Source organism: Diadema antillarum, unplaced genomic scaffold (assembly GCF_040938485.1).
Source record: "Diadema antillarum isolate AM-2024a unplaced genomic scaffold, OU_Dant_1.0 scf00000083, whole genome shotgun sequence".
NCBI classification, from domain to species: domain Eukaryota; kingdom Metazoa; phylum Echinodermata; class Echinoidea; order Diadematoida; family Diadematidae; genus Diadema; species Diadema antillarum.
Genome location: NW_027270972.1, coordinates 1,157,120 through 1,161,631, shown reverse-complemented (window position 1 = coordinate 1,161,631; position 4,512 = coordinate 1,157,120). Strand labels below are relative to the sequence as shown.

The following is a 4,512-nucleotide window of genomic DNA, read 5'->3' as shown; positions in this document are numbered from 1 at the left end:
GAATTCAATGTTTATTTGATGAAAATTGGTTTTGAAATGTTTGAGATATCCAAAATAAAGGAATTCTAATAAAAGGTGGAACCAACCTTTTACTAGAATCGCTTTGTTTTACTCTGCTTTTGGATATCTCAACCATTTCAAAACTAATTTTCGTCAAATAAACATTGAATTCTTCTTTGAATTAATGCTCTGTAGCACTTCAATAGTGGTTTCTTAGTATCTTGCAAAAAAAAAAAGGGCCAATCCTGTTTCTGAAAGAGCACACTCTCAGTTTTAAAATGATGTACAACTGAATTCAGATGGACTCTCCTATGTATTTGAATATTAGAAAGAAAGCACACACTCTGCAAAAGCATAGCTAGCAAATAGGTTCTGAAGTATGTGGTCTATCTTACCTAGCTATGTTCTGTGCAATAAATGGGACAAAAACCAGGATATAAAACTCTAGAGCAACAATAATGAAGGAATTATCAGATAAAGTTGAAATTGAACATGCCAATTATGTGAACACAAAATAGAAAAGCAGACAGAAAACAATCAAGATGTTGTTAGGTTCTGTAACATTACTCATGTCATTTGCAGCAAGTGCATAAAATTTGAAAATCTATCATGTGTGTATGTCTAGCGACAATAGACCTATTCTTATTTTCCAAATGATGTCCTGAAAGACATAATATTCGCACTCCATTTTAGGAATTTTTGTTGTGCAAGAAGCTTTTGTCATAAGGATCTATTACAAAATCACCATGACATTTGCATTCATGACTTTCATTACAGTGCTTCAGGTACATGTCAGATCCTCACATCTAATGCAGCCACCCCCCCCCCCCCAAAAAAAAAATGTATACATTGTATACCATTAATTTTTGAAGGATTGAATCCACAGCGGTCAAAACCAACATATGTTATATTCAACCTGTCTGCATCACCTTTGGCAAGCTCCATGCCTTGAGAATCTATATGAAAGAAAATAGAAAGAAAGGACAAAAGAAATAGAATATGGAAAAATAAACAATACTGGTTACATACTGAAATATTGTGACATGCAAATCACATCCCCTCACCCTGACATTATACAGAGTGGTAACATGTGGGTGTACAGTTGAATGAATACACACACGACTACCACACATATCATTACACAGAGCTGCTTGTCAGCAATTTCATATACAGTATATTAGCAACAGTTTAACAGCATCAAGGAAAAAAAAAAAGAAAATCGTCTGGGTTGTCATACACAAGAATTAGTGTATCGGATTCTTCCTGATGAACAAAAAAGGTGTGACACAGACTCAAAATGAAAATGTGATTGTGACTTAAAACACTCATCTGACATAATGTCATTCATTCATGTCAGTAGAGACTTATTTGACTTTTTTTTTAGAAAGGATTGTAATTTATGTCAGGCAAGCTGGGAATTCCAAAATAAACAGAAAGATGATTCAATGGGTTATGCAACAAGTCAGCTGCATTGCTATGTCAGTGCATTAATCAACTCTTGTGAGCCGTACTGAATTCCCAATTGTGGCTGATATAGACATAAACATTAAATCAACTCCCAACTGGGGTGTATGAATGCACTAATTTCTTCATTTCTTGTGTGGAACAGTTCACATATAGAGGTGACATTGTTTGTCCACCAAGTCTACAATAATTCCTAAAATAAGAAAGACCGAATTACCTGTAACTGATATGTCATCAACAGAGGTTGCCTTTTTTCAACTGTTACTCAAGTTGTTTATTTTGTAAAATCTTTATACTTTCAAGTTTAATTTGAGAAATGCATACCTGTGTTCTGTCGTAGATAAGATGCTGCTATACAGTTCGTAGTCCAATTGCAGTCTGACTCTGACCTGGGTGAAGTTCAGCTGCAGTTGTCAGTCCCAAGGGCTTGGTGAGGTTCAGCTCTCTTCAGGCCTTTGGGTGTGCAAATATAAGAACAGTTAAATACCATACAAACAGAAACATCGGATGCACAAATGGGATAGTTGGAAAATATTTGAGATGAGTGTACATCTTTATTAAAACAAGCAATAACAACAAAATGTTCATTAATGAATATCAATTTTGTAAGATATATTATGTGAACGACAAGTTGTAATTGCCAGTCTTCAAAGTTTGAATCACTATGTAATGAGCCCCTGTTAGCAAATTGTAAGAGTATGAGGTAATTTTAGTAATGAATGAGAGGGGAAATTAATAACAAGCATTCACTTTATTCAGTTGGCAGCAGAATTATGAACCCCCCTTGCATTATGGACACTATGGCAAAATAAATAACATTACAATTACTAAATCATATACAAATGGTGAACAGATAGTTTATGACAAATGCCTACCTGATCAATAATCTTTGATTTGCATATAGTTAGAAACTTTGATCATTCATGCATGAAGAGATAAGGTCAAATGAGTGCATTATGGTCATTTCAGACCTTTCTGTGATCACTGAAGCATGACATGTTATGGTCTGATGATAACGATTAATTTCTTTTGTTCTTATGGAATTTTAAATAGTATCTTGCCATTCTATACATAACTCTTAGCATTTCATTGGGTTATATTCATTTTGACATGACTTAAACTTTGAATTATTAATATCATGGCTAAACCTCTGTACAAACTCTATGGTGGCAACTTTCACTAGAAATTAGTTCATTTAAATATTTTTGTACAATGAAAAATGCCAAATGAAATATTAAGAATCCTACATCAAATTCCATCATATTGTGTCACCTATCAAAAGATTGAGTGAAACCATATTCAACAAAGCATTTCAGTGATCACTGAAAGGACTGAAAATGACCATAAATGTGCCCACTGGACCATATCTCTTTATACATGAATGATCAAAGTTTGTAACTATATGCAAATCAAAGGCTACTGATCTGTTTTTTACTTGTAGCAAACTATCTGATCACCACTTGTATGATTTAGAAATAATCTCAGTTATAATGTAATTCATTATGCCAGAGTGTCCAACATGCAAGAGAGGGGTTGAATAATTTTGCTGCCAACTGTAGATGATCAAGATAACATGATTTCTCAACTTGCTTCAATAGCTAAAAATAATCATTTAACACACCAGATGAAGATGGTGGAATATCCATGACACTGTCACTTGACTTTTCCATTTGCATCTTGCCCCCAGTCCTTAACTCTGAAGTGGATGAAGTTCACATGTTGTCTGGTCCTTGGCTGTTTGGAGTTTATTCAATATACAAGAACAGTTAACATCTTACAAACAAAACAATAGTGCAGGACATGGGACATTAGAAAGTATGTTAGAGATGGGTGCTTTGCCTTTGCTATAACAAGCTATAGCAATCAAATTGAAAAGCCCTACCATTGATTTTGAAACACTAAATTCACTAGTATCTACTGATCCATAAGCTGTAAATAGGACTTTTCACAGTTTAAAATGATTAGCTATGTCGAATATTCTTGTTTCAAACATTGTAAGAGCATGAGGTTGTTTTGATACTAGAAAAGGGAGAGGGTAAATAAACAATCATAGTAGGGCCTACAATATTAAGATAACGTGACTGCTAAAGTTTGTTTCAGGAGCTTGATACGTGTAGACATGCAGGTACCCCCCCCCCCCCCTTCCATGAATTATCTCTTTTCAATTGGATCAGTATGTAATATTCTACAGATAGTGAAATAAAAAAAAAATGCAAAAAACAGTTGTTTCTAGAAGGGTCACTATTCACTGGATAAGAATGTTTGTTTTCAATTACCAAGATGGACATTACAGCAAACATTGTTTTCAATATTTCCTGTCTAACACTATTCAACTAAAAATCCAGAGACAATTTGATGTCCAAATGTAAATAATGTTGCAATTGTAGTATTTGAAAATATACAGATATGTTGTCTGCTAAAATAGTATTATAAGCTAAAATACTTGCATTCTGTTGAAGGTGACCATGCTGGTAGATAAGTCTCGACGAAGTTCAGTAGCAGTCTAGCTGTGGAGAAGATGGAAGTTCAGCAGTTTGGTTCTGAGTTCAGTGAAGTTCAGCAACTGACTCTGGGCTTTATGAGATGCAGAAGTCTGATTGTAGCAGTCTGACTGATGTTCCATATCTAACATTATAATTAAAAATGTGAATACAAAATAGAAAGTGTGTTTTCAAACTGTTGTTTGATTATACAAGATTTTACACACAATATCTAGAATCTGCATGAAATTTGAAATCAGTTCACATGTTTTTGCAGTTTAAATATATAAAGGACCTTATATTATTATTTTTTGGGGGGATGATTAAAAGACATACTACTAGTATTTGAGTTGTCTCAATTCAACATGTGTAAGCCTATAGTTTGGGGTATTATGACATCTTGAGGTTCTAGATCTTGTCGATAGGCATCCACATTGCAAGGTCTACATCTACCTAAGATCTGGTAGGACCAGCTGTACTGTGGCTTCACATTCGGGTTGATCACAGTTACAGCCTGAGATGCAGCCACAGTCTGACTCTGATCATCAACTGTTGTCATGTCATCATC

The 4,512-nt window shown here is 34.4% G+C and overlaps 1 long non-coding RNA gene across 1 annotated transcript; it reads right to left on the bottom strand.

Moving 5' to 3' along the window:
• Positions 1-920: 920 nt before the first annotated feature.
• Positions 921-3,996, bottom strand: LOC139717837 (uncharacterized). Its single transcript, XR_011710003.1, has 4 exons — positions 3,912-3,996; positions 3,086-3,198; positions 1,789-1,917; positions 921-956 (listed from the first exon to the last, which is right to left on the bottom strand). It is a non-coding gene; the product is annotated as an uncharacterized lncRNA (long non-coding RNA).
• Positions 3,997-4,512: the final 516 nt, after the last annotated feature.